This window comes from Melospiza georgiana, chromosome 5, assembly GCF_028018845.1.
Source record: "Melospiza georgiana isolate bMelGeo1 chromosome 5, bMelGeo1.pri, whole genome shotgun sequence".
NCBI lineage: Eukaryota > Metazoa > Chordata > Aves > Passeriformes > Passerellidae > Melospiza > Melospiza georgiana.
The window spans coordinates 46,584,335-46,599,717 of NC_080434.1; the positions used below are offsets into that span (position 1 = coordinate 46,584,335).

At 39.0% G+C, this 15,383-nt stretch overlaps 1 long non-coding RNA gene across 1 annotated transcript in view; it reads right to left on the minus strand.

Annotated features, from left to right (window-relative positions):
• Positions 1 to 15,245, minus strand: part of LOC131083962 (uncharacterized) — an 81,674-nt gene extending 66,429 nt beyond the window's left edge. The window contains exons 1-3 of the long non-coding RNA XR_009114496.1: positions 15,170 to 15,245; positions 6,055 to 6,183; positions 3,918 to 4,047 (exon numbers count right to left, since the gene is read on the minus strand). This is a non-coding gene — a long non-coding RNA (uncharacterized LOC131083962). The remainder of the gene's footprint in view (positions 1 to 3,917; positions 4,048 to 6,054; positions 6,184 to 15,169) is intronic.
• Between the last annotated feature and the right edge of the window lie 138 nt (positions 15,246 to 15,383).

Below are 15,383 nucleotides of genomic sequence, written 5' to 3' on the forward strand. Positions count from 1 at the left end.
TGCTTCTGGGATGTATTACGCATGACAGAAATCATTAAAAATTGTTTACAATGTTAGACCATTAGTTTTGTGCAAATAGAGCTGACTTTAGTTTCTTGCTTGAAAGATTTTTCGACAAATAATGTAGTTGTTAACTGCCAATTTTCTAGTGGGAAAACTATATATAATTTCCAACTACAATTTTTTTTCTCTATCTCATCTGAAACATTGTTCCCAACTAGTTTATTAAACACTGAATAAATATATCTCCCGCTCAGCACATTTACCAAGTCAAGCAGGAATTTAAAATTCCTTTCTTCTTAGGGCCAAGCCTGCAGGAAAACATCTGCCTGGAGATATGTGAATCTTCTTCTTCATCAAGAGAAACATGTTTTGGCCAGAGATTTGAGCTTGTAAAGCACAACAGGCACAGCAAACCCTTCTAAAATTCCCAGATGATACCATCCTAAAACAGAAAACACTGAGAGTTGAATTTACATGAAATAAAGCATATTATGTCTGTTGTTCCTAAAGAAATAAAAGTAATTCCAAATTTTTAATAATCTAAGGTGCGTATTTGTTTGTCTGCATCTTGACTGAATGGGCAAAAATTTTAAAATTACCTTTTGTTCTATCTGAAATGAAAGAAAAACAGAAATTCAAGGCTGCCTTAGAAAAAGAACTTCTTAATCTCATTCAGTGCTAACACCTTCAATGATAACAGTGGAATTTTTAATAATCATCATGATTTTGCTTCACAATTTTTAATTGCCCTTGAGCATCTTCACAGACTTTTTTGCTAAGGCCTGATCCTGACTCCAGGAGCCAAGCAATGGAACTACAAGATGCAATTTCCACTGCAGGAGAAACAGCAGTGGAGATGTGCTCTTCTCAAAGCACTGAAAGCAGGGATACAGTCGAGCACAGGTAATCCTGATGGCACTAACACTGGCTGCTCTGGAGGGAAGCTCACGCACTTTATAAAAGTTCAGAAGATCCTTTCCCTTTCTATAACCTCAAATATGCAGTGGTGATCCTGCCCAGAAGACTGCTGTACACCAAGGAGCAGTGACCCCCAGAGCAGGGAAGCAGAGCAGCTCCCCAGCCCTGTGCTGCATGTCCAGCCTTCAAGCCTGCGTTGGGCAGCACAGGCCCTTGGCTGCAGGGTAAACCCAACCAGCAGCTCCCACTTGGCACCAGTGACTCCACCTGCACGTCCTCCCCCTGATCTAAAAGTGCAGCAAGCAGTTTTTAATTGAACAACACTTCTGGTACACAATACAAATTATGAATCAATCAATCAATCAAGCTGTTGACTCGCAGGAAATTTCTGGAATGCAGAAAAGCACACTGCACCACTTTTACAACAGAAGTCCAAACAGGAGCAAAAGTAGTATTTTTTTTTTTTAAGATTTAAAGCACTTATTACTCTCCTCATTTAAAGCTTCTTTTTTTTCCAGATAATGCTCAAAGAAGCTAATAGAAATGCAATTTAAAAAAAATATTTAGATATTTAATATGTAAATATTTTGTTCACAAGTACATATATATATTTGTGTATATATTTTATTTTAATAGAATAATAATATGAGAATTGTAGGAATAAGATATGCAGTAGAAGCAATAGTGGAAGAGAAGGTATAATCCAGTATTCTGAAAACTAAAATTAAAAAAAAAAATCAAGTAACTCAAACTTCTAAGACAACAATGTCCTTACTTCAAAACAACAATCAATCTAACTATAGGCATTGTTATTTCTTATGCAAATCACCGTAAAATTGTCATTTCAAAGTGAGATTTCTTAATATAGTCATTCCACGGAGAAACTGTTATTTGCAGTAAGAACTGATATAGGCATTACATCTTTCTATTGAGATCTACAGAAAGGAGGTCATCATTGCAAAATGAAGCAGTACCAAGACTGAAGACTTGTTTCAAATTCACTGATGCATTGATCATTCATATGCTTCTATCTGGGCCAGGAAAGGAAGGATCAGAGGTTGCTTACAGTTAACACTGTGCTCCCAAAAACGCTGCGGACACAGGGAAATCTGAGCTATGGTACAATCTGAACACAACCTATATGTTTCTTTAAGTGACACCAGAAAGTAGGAAAGCAGCAACATCCATGACTTGCCAACTTTACACCACTGGCAAAGAGGTGATTTCAAGGAAAAGAGGGACATCTCAGTCCCATTAGTATAAATATACTCAGTCCCATTATGTAAATATACATGTAGGATGTCTTTGTAAAATATACCTTCAGTTTTGCTTCTTTCTTCCCAATAATTACTTATTAAACTTCCCTCTACAAATACCTGGTATTTTTCTTACAATGTATTGTAAGAAATGTATTTTTTACAATGAGAAAGACTTCTGGATAAAAAAAGACTATAGGCTGACGCCTTCTTTGCTTCTCATTCTTGACAGGCAAGCTCTGCTATGCTGTAATTTATCAGCAAGTAGCTTATTCAGAAACCTTTCGTTCTGATGTATTACTGTTTACTTTACCAGAACAGTTTACTTAGCTACTATGTCTAAGACATGACTCAGCCCTACAGTAATTGTAACCTGCTTTTAAGCCTGAAATCAATTACTGACCTAACTATTAATTTTGTTAATGGTGTTGCAGAAGTTAAAAATTCTGAGACTGTTACCCCCAGGAATCAGTCCTGTGAATATCAGTTTTCCACTAACCATTTTTATTAAGGTGATCCAGGTACCAAGGAAAAAAAGCTCTGAGAATATTTTTTTAATGAATCACAGAATCATGTAAGTTAGAAAAGATCTCTGAGCTCATCAAGTCCAACCTCTTTGACTGATCACCACCTTGTCAACTATGTCATGGCACTTAGTGCCCCATGCAGTCATTTGTTGAACACTTCCACAGACGGTGATTTCATTGCCTCCCTCAGCAGTCCATTCCAATGTTTAAAAACAACAAAGAAAAACATGTTGCAGCTTCTATTTCTACAATTAATAATAAATATTTGCATCTAGTCTACACAGTTAACTTTTGGCTTAATTTTATGGCCAGGAATTGAGGTGTTAAATCAGTACCAGCAGGAGGATGAAATATTACAGGAACCATGAAACTTGAAAGAGTGAGCCATACATCAAATCTCCATAGCTGAGAGTCCCAGGACACAAACCAAGCACTTTCTAAAAAGAAGGCTCTACAGAATGTCACAAAGAAAAATGATGACAACAGCTCATCAGGTTTGCAGCTCTCCAGCGAAGGGCAAGCACGAACTGGGAGTAAGGCAGGGCTCTCAGGTGATCTACCAATACCAGCAGAGCCAAACACAAATGAAAAACAGATCCAGCACATCAGCAAACCCATGAAAAACAGCAGGATAAGCTGTTCACTGGAAAAAAAAGTGTTTGTTTTTTTTTTTACTAGAGGTAGAAATATGAAGATAAACAAAATATCTGATTTTAAAAATACTCTCATATGCATGGGCTTATCACAGTCTTTCAGCTCTTGTGAAACCTTTCCTGGGCAATCAGAAATTGAGGGATGCAAATCATTAAAAAAGATCCCTAAAATGTAATGATTATATACAGTATGACAAGGACAGAACGCATCACACAGAATCCTTTTGGGATGGGCTACTTACCACAGAACCTCCTGTGAATAACTGTGGTCAGCCTAGACTCGGTATGGCTGAAACTTGTTACAACTGCATGGACAAATTATGTTCAATATACATTTGAGTTTTTAAAAAAATGTTGCACTGCATTTTCAGGAATGGAAAAAAAAAATAAATGAAGTCTTATTTTGTCTCTAGATAGAGTCTTTGTGGACAAGAGCCAAAGACCAGATACTCAATTATTTTCTTCTATAAACATGGTGAAAGAGACATATAGGTGGGAGAAAGACTGAAACATAGTGTTCTTTACACAATCATGCTGAAATGAAGAATCTGAGTGCTCACTTCTCTCCTGTATGATCCTGTGCTCCACTGAAAAACATTGGTCTAATGGAGAGTAATGGTATCCCAGTTGAACCCTCTTATCTGGTGTCTCTGGCAGGAGTAAAATAAAGGTGTACCTTTCCTGTAGCACCTTTGTAGGAGAGAAGAGAAGACGTGAAAGAGAAGATCTGAAAAGGTGTAGCTGTGATATCTCAGCCTACAGCACACAATATACTGCTGGGTGATGCTGCTGATGCTCAAGAAGCAAACAGGACATGGGTTACAGTAGTAGGTACAAGCCAAAGTAGAAAAAGAATATTGAATAGTCAGAATAAGCAGTAACATCCATTTTGCTGCTAAAAGGTAAACTCTTGCCAATAAGGTGATTTAATTAGATGTCTTCTGCCACTGTGATAAAAGTAACTGCTTTTTCTTCAGCTCATGTTCTTTACATAACATTATATTTAGTAGAGAGCATTAGTCACAGAGTTTTGAAGAAAAATAATGTAATTCCTTTTCTCTTTGATACAAAATATTTGCCCAGTGGTCTAAAACTTCTGAAGGAAGGGCACCAATCAGACAAGGAAAAAGTGGATATACATGCAAAAACTCTATGGAACTCTATGAATGAGAAATATCTACAACACAAGGAGCAATTGCTCCTCTGATCCCAAAGAGCTAACCTAAGAAGAATAAGTAAACACAAATTTTGTAAAGTTAACAACTCCTTCAGAATTTTAAAAGATTGCTAACTATTTTATCATTATCTGGATTTATTTAGACTGAGCAATTTATCTAATACTAGCAGCAGTCCAATACAGTAATAACAAATGAAGGGCTTTTTCCTCCAGTTACCACTATAAGTAGGCTGCCAAGTATTTTCTGATTTCTATATGCATTTCTTAAAATGTACTTTAATTGACTGAAACTCTGAATTTAATTGTGCATTTATTATTGACCACCCAGAAATGGAAGGTTTTTTCCAAGAGGTTAGGTATCAAGCATAATAAGCTTTTTTCCTTCCTTCTACTTTGGTTGAAGATTTGATTTTACAATACAGGCATACCTTAATGCAAATATGATGCAATAACTGTAATTTCCCCCTTTTTCACTTGTATAAGAATTAAGAGCAATAATTATTAAAAATTCAAAGAGATGGCTCTCATTTGGAAACTGTATTCAACACCAAATGAATCTCAATATTATTTATCTCAGAGGATGATTATAAAGAGATGCAAAACATTCAGCTTTATAATAGAGAATATATATATTTTATCAGGGAATATATTAGAAAATATTAGAGAATATATACAGATACCAACATAAATTGTCCTTTAAATACCAAGTTAGAATATAGAACACATGTCCAAAATCACTACCTTTTCTTTTGCTACACATTATTTTTTAAACAATCAGCCTGTACTTTTTCTGTAGAGTGAATACATAAAAATGCAGAAAAAATTTGTGAGATATTCAACCTGACTGTAAGCAAACAACCTTCAGCTGAAGGAAAATATACTGATAAACATTAAAAATGCTGACTTATTTGCTTTTTGCACACTTCCTTAATGAGCAAGTTTAATAATAAAAAACATCTTCTTTAATTGAAGCCTTTTCAGTATTTCCTTTGCTATTATTTCAGTTTCTGTTCAGTATTTCGTTACAGTTCTGCACTAAGAGCTCCTGCACTTTATCTCTTTAAATTTAGTACTTCACACTGTAAGTGCATTGCTCTTTGAACAATTATAATTTATATTAATAGAAGCACATTTTCCAGTGAATATTTAACTATTTTATAAATCTGTAGATTATATGCACCTCTCCTACCAAGCAACAATGGCTGAAGGAAAGAGTCTGATCAGTCCAGGGTTTCTCTTCCTGAAGAAAAGACAAATATGATTCATGTCATATCTGGAGTTAAGTTACTTTTTAAAGCTGGAATAATTTAAAATAAGACCTTCTTGATCACATTTTTAAGTTTGTTGCCTTGCACATGTAGAAGCATTCAGCTACACTTTAGAATCTACAACCACATATTATCACATACAGGAAAAGAAAAAATACGATGAACAGGAAAACAGGGAAATGAGAGACTCCACTTATTAGCGTTTTCAGGATAGTCAGTTCCACAGTTTCAAATTATAATTACCAGACTTACCAAACCCCAGAAATGCAGCAGCATTATTGCAATTCCTTAGAAACTTAAGTCAGGCCACAACACAGATAACACAGCATGCTTAAAATTCACAGCTTAGAGTCCTCCTAACTGTAGGATCCAATTACCATTCTGTTAAAAAAAAGAAAAAGGAATGAGGAGCAGGGCTTGCAGTATTCTGTTAAATCACAGCCAGGGTAACAGAAGGAAATGAGAAAACAAGAGCCTCCTATACAGCAACCCATTGTCTGTGTTTCTCCATTAAATACAAAAGATGCAAATCAACACAGCACAGAAAAGTGATCCTACCCAGCAAGAGACAGGGCTACTGAAAACAAAGATGATCCTGTCCTGTTCCTGTTAAAAGTCAGGCCACAATGAAGCAAAGAATTCTGCAGTCTGTAGGAACAGAAATGATGTGCAAGAATTATCCTTGTATCAATAATCTAACAGAGAGACTGTTAAATGAAAGGTTATTCCACCTCTCCCATTTTCATGTTAAAAGCAAGCAAATAGAACAAATTTCAGAATGTGACTCTGTGCCTGGTGTGGCCTGTGTACACTGACAGAAAAGCATCCTTGAACTTTTCAGTCGAGGACTGCAAATGGCTGAATGTGAAATAAGTGCCTGAACTGCTCTAGCTGCTGCACACTGTGCACAAAAGCAAAATCTGAGACACTCTAAAGATATAGATTACAATCAAGGAAGAGCCTGGTGATTTTAGGCACTCCTGGGTTAGGCAGCAGCTGCATGAGCTGTTGATCTCATTTTTTGACTTAGGAACCTGAATTCTCCATAAACCTTGCCTTAGGTATTTAAGTCCCTTATTGGATCAAGCTGATAAATTCTCTCTCTGTCTTTACCTAAGTATTTTAGGTCCAATTATGTTTTGCCTCCCTTTTTATTTTTAATGAGATCTTTATCTTTCTAACATGTAGTTAACTATTTATCCAATGTTTGGTCATTTTGTCTCATACTAATGCATACATAATTACCGTGTAACTAAATGACACACTATTGGGCTGGTTTCTTTCAAAAGTACTGAGAATTGATAGCTCAAATTTTCTCAAAGGGAATTAAGATCCCTTGGAAAATTCACACTGCAGTGTTGCCCAGTAATGCTAGATATAGTGGTAGCAGTCTAGCTTTGTTCAGCTCAAATTAGCTTTTGAGACCAAGCTGCAAATACAGCTTTGTGGCCACTCATAACTAAAAATTATTCAAAGCCAACTTCTGTCTACCACTGTGTTGCACAAACAAGGGTTAGTGTTTGTTTAACTGCAGTGATGCTGAGCATTTTTCCATTAAAAAATCTCTCTGCTGGAACTATCTCACTAAAGCCCCAAAAGTCTACTAAGCAACACAGAACAAACTGAAACAAAACAAAGCCAAGTTGGTTTTGAGCATTATTTCTTAGCCAGGGCTGAAATGACTCAAACATCAAGCATCAATTTTAATGACTTTTAACTACTTTAGGAAAAAATAAATACCATAAAGCTGAGGAAAAATATTTTTATTCATGGATGAAAAAGTAAAAAAGTTTTTCTAAACAGATCTGCTTTTAGAAGTTGGAAATTACAGTAGATTCTCAAGAAAAACTTGATTTTCTCTAATATGTCTATATCATTACTAATTATGCATATCATGTTTTTATGTGAGGAGGCTTGGAAGCCAGAACTGCAAGGTCCTGGTCGCTGATTCAGTAGGAAATTGGAAGTTTTTTAACTGCAGCTACAGACACATGGCAGAAGGCTTTTGCTATGGAGCCAGGAGCTGACCTTTGACAAGAAATGGATTTCCCAAAATCAGTTTCCTCTGTTCCACAACAGGGATTTAACCAGATCAGAGGCATGTGGGACTAGTCCCATGGTACAGCTATTCTGGAAATATAGAGAAACCACCAGTGCTGTCTTCATGCATATTTGGAAAATGCTTCTCATAAAAACTTACCCATGTTTTGTCAAATTATCTGAATAAAAACTCTTCTACAAAGCATTGCCTTCCTGATGGATGGGTAATTTTTCTTTTTCTTTTAATTTGAGAAAATGTTTCACTGGAAAATTTCAACTAACAGTAATAGAAACGGCAAATCCATTTCACATAAGCTACCTTGGTCACCAACTGGCATGGTAAATAAGTAACAATTTATAATGTGAAGTACTCTGAAACTGTTCCCCAGTAGTTAACACATGGAAGGCATGACTATGTATAAACTCTTTGCAGGTTCTTATGTTGCACACTTTCCTTCTGAAACAATTACAAAAAAAGTTATTAGAGAGATGTCAAATGTCTCAGAAAAGTATTTGACATGGCTATTTTCACAGGGCTGTTTATACTGGAGTTTTGCCAGTTTCTTTTGTATGAATTAAAAAAAAATAATTAAATGGTATTTAACAAAAATTTTATCAGTAGTAATAAGCTCATTTCCCATAAGAGGATTCAACCTCAGCTCAACTGGTCTTTTCCCACAAAGAGCAATCACCAAAGGTATAAAAGCATGGCCTGTTCTCTCCTTCACTGGATCCACCTGAAGTGGAACATGCCCAATTCAGCTAAAGCAGTGAGAATGGCAGAACAGCCATTTAGGAGTGAAAAGCAAAAGGGAATGGTTTAGTCACGATCCCTGGGAAGTTCCCAGTGCCATGCATGGTTTGCAGAGGCAGGGCAGCAGCCATGAGCACTTCCTCTCTGGAGTGCTACTAGAGAAAGCTCAAGGTGGCTAAACTTGGATTTTGCTGCTTTCTCTCCCCGCCCAATTTTGGCAACCATGGAAGTAGTGGCTAACATGCCTCTCTATGGCTCCACGAGGTGGGTATGGATATTTTACTGCACTGACAGCAGCTGCTTTCTCTGTCGGTCCTGCCAGTGTGCTGGGTATCCTAACCTGAGCAGAGGGTTAGGATGCCTTATTCCTGCTGTCTTTCAAAGGAAGAGGTTATTCCCTCTCCTTCCCTCACACTTCTCCAGTCTTCTTCCCTAAGGGAGTTTGTATCTTTTCCAAGGGGGGTATTTCAATTGTGGTCCTTTTGAGTTTGCAACCATTCCTTTCGTTGCCCTGCTGAGATGAGAGACACTGAAACATTCACTGTGTAACAATGACTGAGACTAAGGGGTGGACTTGATAGTTGAAAAGTTTAGATAGCAATTTGTCAATTATTCTTCTGTTTACTAACTTGTTTCCTACTGATTAACTGTTTTCTGTTCTTCAGACTGAACCCAGTCCCTTGCTATAACAGCTTAGCATGCCAGGTAATCCCTGTCCTGGCATTAACAAGCACTGTTTGACAGCCTGTAAATCCTCCCACTGTTTCTCAGAAACCATCCCATAATGTCACTTCAGATTCTAAGAAGTATTCTCCTAACCTGAATTTCTTTTAGTAATTTAATTCCTAATTTTTCTTATGTGTCACTTGCTATTTGTTCTCATAAATCACTTACATAGGGCAATCATGTCTCCTCTCCATCCTCATTTTGGCAAGACAGTGGGGGAAGCAAGCATTTCTCCAATTATTGTTGTATGGTAAATCTGTTCCAAATTATCCTTTTCTTCTTTCAGTTAGTTATACTTCCTCTTTTTTTACAAATAACCTGACCAGAACTGTCTATTGTGTGACTCTGCTCACCAGAGTCACATATAGCACAATGAGTAATTTCTTATCTCAACAGGAAAAAAAAAGTCCAGGTTTATATCAGTTTGTTTTATTTTTATAACTTCCTGTTCTTTCTCACCTTTTATCACTTCCCATTAATAAACTCTCAGTATCTAGCAATATTTTTTCTTAATAGATGTACATGGTTTGACACTTGCATGACTACAATTCTTCCATTCCTACTATCCCAGTAGTCATGCAGTTTGGTTTCTTTCTGTCTGACATTTTTCTCCTCAGTTTATTGACATCACTTTCTTACTTGCTGCCAAACCAAAAGATCAATTTCCTGTCTTTTTGTGCCAGGGTCACTGATGAAAATATCAACTAAAATTAGTACTAAAGCTGATCCTCAGAAAATGCATTTGAAGTGTGTTCCAGACAGGAAGCTCTTCCTATCTCATGATCCATTTCCATAGGCTTTTAACAGGATCTTTCGGACCCGCCAACTATTTAGCAATTCCACCTTACTCTGTTTTAGTCAAAATTTTCCATGTGGCTCATTATATCATCTGCTTTACTCGAGTCCTAAGAGATGAGAGACTGAGCACTGACTGTCTGCAGAATATAATTTCCATTACAAGAACAAAAGCAGACCTAGTTAGGTTGACTTTAGTCTACGTTAAGTAAATTCAAGGGTTATGTGTTATGGTGTTTATGTTAGCTTCATGTCTCTCATTAGTTTTTCACTCAAAAATGTGTTCTACATCCCAAATGTACTATTGAGGTAGCTTCATAGTCTATACTCGGTGAATGCCTTTTTCTTTGTTCTTGTAAGCAATACTGTGCTTGCTCATCTTCAGCCAGTGTCCCAGATTTTCTTCCCAGATCATCTGATGGTCATGGCTGTCAGTTCTGTCACATTTGGAAACTTAGCTCAGCCTCCCCTAGATGAGTCTATCTCTTTAGTTAAAATCTGCTCTAAACTTTCTTTCCTTTTATACACTCTAACCTTTGTCATTTGTATTTTTAAGACAAGTATTCCTGCCATCACCATCATCATGAAAGTGAAAGAAATCTCATACAGACAAATCTCAGAAGTGTCATTGGATCTACTGAAGACAAGAAGTCTCTGGTTAAGACATAAAACAGTTGTTTTTGGAGGTGAGAAGAGACTTGTCAGCACCACAGACAAACTAGCATTCCAGTAACTGGGAAAGAGGAAGGGGGATCAGCATCTCCTGGGCTCTGGGTGTCACTGCCCCATATGCAAAATCACCCAGCAGGAGTGAGCTCCTCAGGGCTCTCTTGACAATGTGGGCAGACACCTCCAAAACTGTAGTTGAACCAAAAATGAGGACATAAAACCAGAGAATCATTTAGGGTGGAAAAGACTTTTGAGATCAAGTCCAGCTGTTAACCCAGCACTGCTAAGGCTACCACTAAACCACATTCCTAACTGGCTCATCTACTTGTGGTTTAGACCCCTCCATAGATGGTAAGTCCACCACAGCTTGGGGCAGCCTGTTCCAATGCTTGACCACCCTTCCAGTAAGGAAAGTTTTCCCTACAGCCAATTTATACCTCCCTTTGGGCAACTTGAGGCCATTTTCTCATTGTATTGCTGCTTTCTTGGAGAAGAGACTGACCCCTACCCCCAGAGCATTGATCAAAACATGAAACCAAACTTGGCCCAGTACTGAGCCCTGGGGAGCCCCACTAGGGACTGGCTGCCAGGTGGATGTCACTCTGTTCACCCCCACTCTCTGGGCCTGGCCATGCAGAAAGCTTTTCAGCCAGGAACACAGTGCACCTGTCCAAGCCATGAGCAGGCAGTTTCTCCAGGAGAAGCCTGTGGGAAACAGTGTGAAAGGCTTAACTAAAGTCTAGGCAGACCACATCCACAGTCTTTTCCTTTATCCATTGGCAATTGCCATACATAAGGCTATGAAGCAGAATTCAGATTTCATGCTGAACTGAAGGGAAATCCCAACGAGCATTTGACTGTTTGTTAATTAGCAGTTTATTTAGACAGCTAAAACCTGGTTTTGTGCAGCAGAAGTCACTGCATTTAACACATTTCATAAAAATGCTAGAATTCTTGCCTTTGCCAAAAGAAAGAATCTAAAATAAATCTTGCTCATTTAAAATTCTTTTCTTTTTGGAAGGACTAGTCTCTGGGACAAACTCTAGTACCCCCAGCTACTTATAGGACTTATGTTTCAGACCTTCACCAGCTCTATTGTCCTACTCTGGTCTTGTGCCAGCACGTCAACGTCCCTCTTGTAGGGAGGGGCCCAAAACTGGACACAGCACTCGAGCTGTGGCAGCAGTGCCAGGTACAGGGGGACAATCCCTGCCCTGGTCCTCCTGGCCACAGTACTCCTGACAGTCCAGCCCTCTTCAGCTCACCATAACTTAACTTTTGAGGTCAAGCTGCAAATGCAGCTTTTTGACCACTCCTAACTTGAAAAAAAAAAAATCAAAACCAACTTTTGCCCACCATTGCGTTGCACAAACAAGGATTAGTGTCTGTTTTACTACACTGATGCTGAGGATTTTTCCATTTAAAAATCTCTCTGTCAGAACTATCTCACTAGAGCCACAAAATTCTACTTAACAACAATGAAAACCGAAAACAAAACAAATCATAGTTAGTTCTGAACATTATTTCTTAACCAAGGCTGAAGGAACTCAAACATTATCAGGTAAGGTCTTCAAAAGCCAATCAAGAATTTTCAATATGGCTTGATATTTCCTTTTTTGTTGGGTTTTATTTCCCCCAGAAGAAATGATACTTAAGTGTTTATCGGAAGAACAAATAGTTTTCATGAATATTATGGTTTTCTTAAGTATGACTCTTATTTGCCCAATCTAATCTTTCTCCAATTATTTATTTTGCCTTTGCTACTCATATCTTTACAAAAAATTACAATAGCTGGGTAACTAGCATCTACCTTCAAAGAAAAAGAGGAGAAACAGCCAGAAAGCCATTATTTCTTTTAGAATACAACCACATCCTTTGGGTTAACTACTTTTTTGTGGGGTATTTGCCTAGAATCTGTAAAAATGGGGCTTGGCTCTAGATTTCCAGCACATAGGTATTAACTTTTGGGTCCATTTCCTGTTCCGTAATCTGGGTTGGTCTTACTTTACTTTGTTTATACTGCTGTTGATTTCTGAAGACCTTCAATCAGAATCATTGTGTCTAATTTACCTAAAGTATGGTCAAATACAACTTAAACCACTGTTTTATTGTCATCTCATGTCTAATTGAGTTGCACACATTATTCATACAGGAATTGCTTGGAAAAACACCCAACCAAAATACCTTAAAAAGCATAAGAAAGGAATTACTTCTACCCCACTGTACTGAAGGCACAGTGCTTTGCAGGCACCTTTCTGAATCAGAACCACCAACTTCCAACACCAGCAGTACAATGCTGCTCTACAGCAGGAAGGGAAAGGACAGTCCCTGAAATCTTTCTTAGAATGACCCACATGAGCTGTGCCATGGCAAGGCTTTGTTGTTTTAAAATATCATTTATCTGACCCTACAAGCTGGGGGGGGAAGGATTTTTGAGTGTGCTATTTTAATGGAGTGGTGGTGGAGCTGCATGTTATCTAATCTTGAAAATGTCTTTTCTTCCTCTCTTACATAACTATCACATCCTGATGCTAACACAGTGAAAACTTGAAATTTGAGGGTTGTTTTCTTGCTTAGTTAAATATGCCAAAGGTGGAATAATACACCAAAACCACAGCTCAAAGAATCAACTGTAGTTCAAAGATATAAGACTGTCAGCACTGGGTAATATAATATCACAGTCTAACTGGGCCCAGCATCATTTCCAGCAGGGATAAAAAGTAATGCCCAGAGACTAAGGAGGAGGTGAATATATTCTCTAGCTTCCTTGTAAATAATCTCCCAGATACCAGATATTTCTACAACAGGTGAGAGCAATAAAAAATGTCAGGCTCCCAACCCATCTATTCACCCATCCTACTTCAAATCCCTTGTTTCACTGTTTCAGTTTTGAAGAGAAAGATGATAGGAAAAACCTCAATTCTTCTGCTCCAAGATACTAATGCCAGTAAATACATGAGTATTTTCTGCCTTTACACTGGAAATTATGTAAAATAGCTGATTGCATTGATTGCATTCATCATTGCTTGAATCACTATTGTATGAACTTTTATAGGAATCATTGGAAGTGGCAGTGGTGGAAACATATTTTCATTTACGCTGTTTTAAATTGTTCCATCAGAGGACAGCCTTACTATCCCAATTCCAATCCCACAAGCCCTTGGGGTTTGTCCTATTTTTTTTTTTTTTTGTATTTCCATGAGTAATCTAATCTGAAATGCAAAATAAACTACTGCTTAACAGTACTTCTTTCAGAGTTTTACTTTTGTCCAAATTGGCCAAGTCAAATACTTTGTGAGGGACAACTCACGCTTGACACATCGACACCAGAATCCGTAATCCATTAAAACCATTCATAATAATGCAAAGCAATTCACAACTTCCCACCACAACTCAAGTTCACACTGCAGCTATCTATTTTACTTTGATCCTTAGACCCTAACTTCCTAACTCACTCAGTTTTTTAATTTATTACTGTAAGATACCATCTTTCCTATCCATGTTTAAAGTACACCCATGGTCCCCTCATGCTTCAATTACTATAGCATCTTTTTTTCTTTGACTTTAGGAACTTGAAAACCACTGGATGAAGCTTAGAATAGTTGAGGTCAGATAAAACACCTGGATGGAAATGCAGATGTGTCTGGTTATTTCCAATCATGCCATCTTTGCCTACAGCTCTCTTAACAACCTTTAGCATCATCTTCCAGCCTGCCATACACGGAATACGGCTGAAGATAAATATAGTTTGCTCCCGTTGTAAGGCCATATATTAATTTTCCTGATGTGCAAGCTTTGCTTGGAAGGTTTTAAAAGTACTGCTATATTTATCTGAAACGTCTGGATTTATGACAGCCATCTAACGTTAAAAAAAAAAGGCACAGTAATAATTATAAATACATAACACTTATGCAAGAGGCTTGAAGCTTTCATTGGAGGCTGCCATACACCTGGGCAGCCGGAGCATTTCCCCGCTGTGGGTACTTTAGGCGAAGCAGCTCAGGTGTTTCCGCAGAGCCGCGGCTGTGGCACACCGCGGGGAGCAGCGGGCGCGTCCGGCCCGTCCTGCGAGCGCGGGCAACGCTCGGCGACACAGGGGGAAACAAACCCTAAGGACAAAGAGCTTTTCCTTAACCTTGTAACTTTTATCTTATCGTGTCCTCCATTAAAAGACTAACAAAGAAGGGAGAGGGGCCAGCCCGAGCGGCCCAAGAAGAGCGAGAGTGGCAGCCGCGGAGAGGGCGGCGGGCACCCGCCGGTGATGGCTCCGGGACCACGGCAGCTACTGACCCCAGTTCCCCGCTGCAAGCCCTCTCCCCGCCCCGGCGGCTCCGTCCCTCTATCCCTGCCTCCCCCTCAGCCCTGCTAACGCCCGACCCTCACCACGGCAGCCGCTCCTAGGAGTGAACCCGTAGGGCTGGCCCTCTCCTCCCGCCAGCCACCCGCGGCCCGGCCGGGGCGCTCCCCCCTCCCCGGAGCCGGGCGGGCCGCGGGGGTTCCGGGGCGCCGCCGCCCCTGGGCTCAGGCGTTCCCGGACGGGCCCGCCCCGTTCCCCCCACGTGACCCCGCGCCGTTGGCGGCGCGCGCGTGGAGCGGT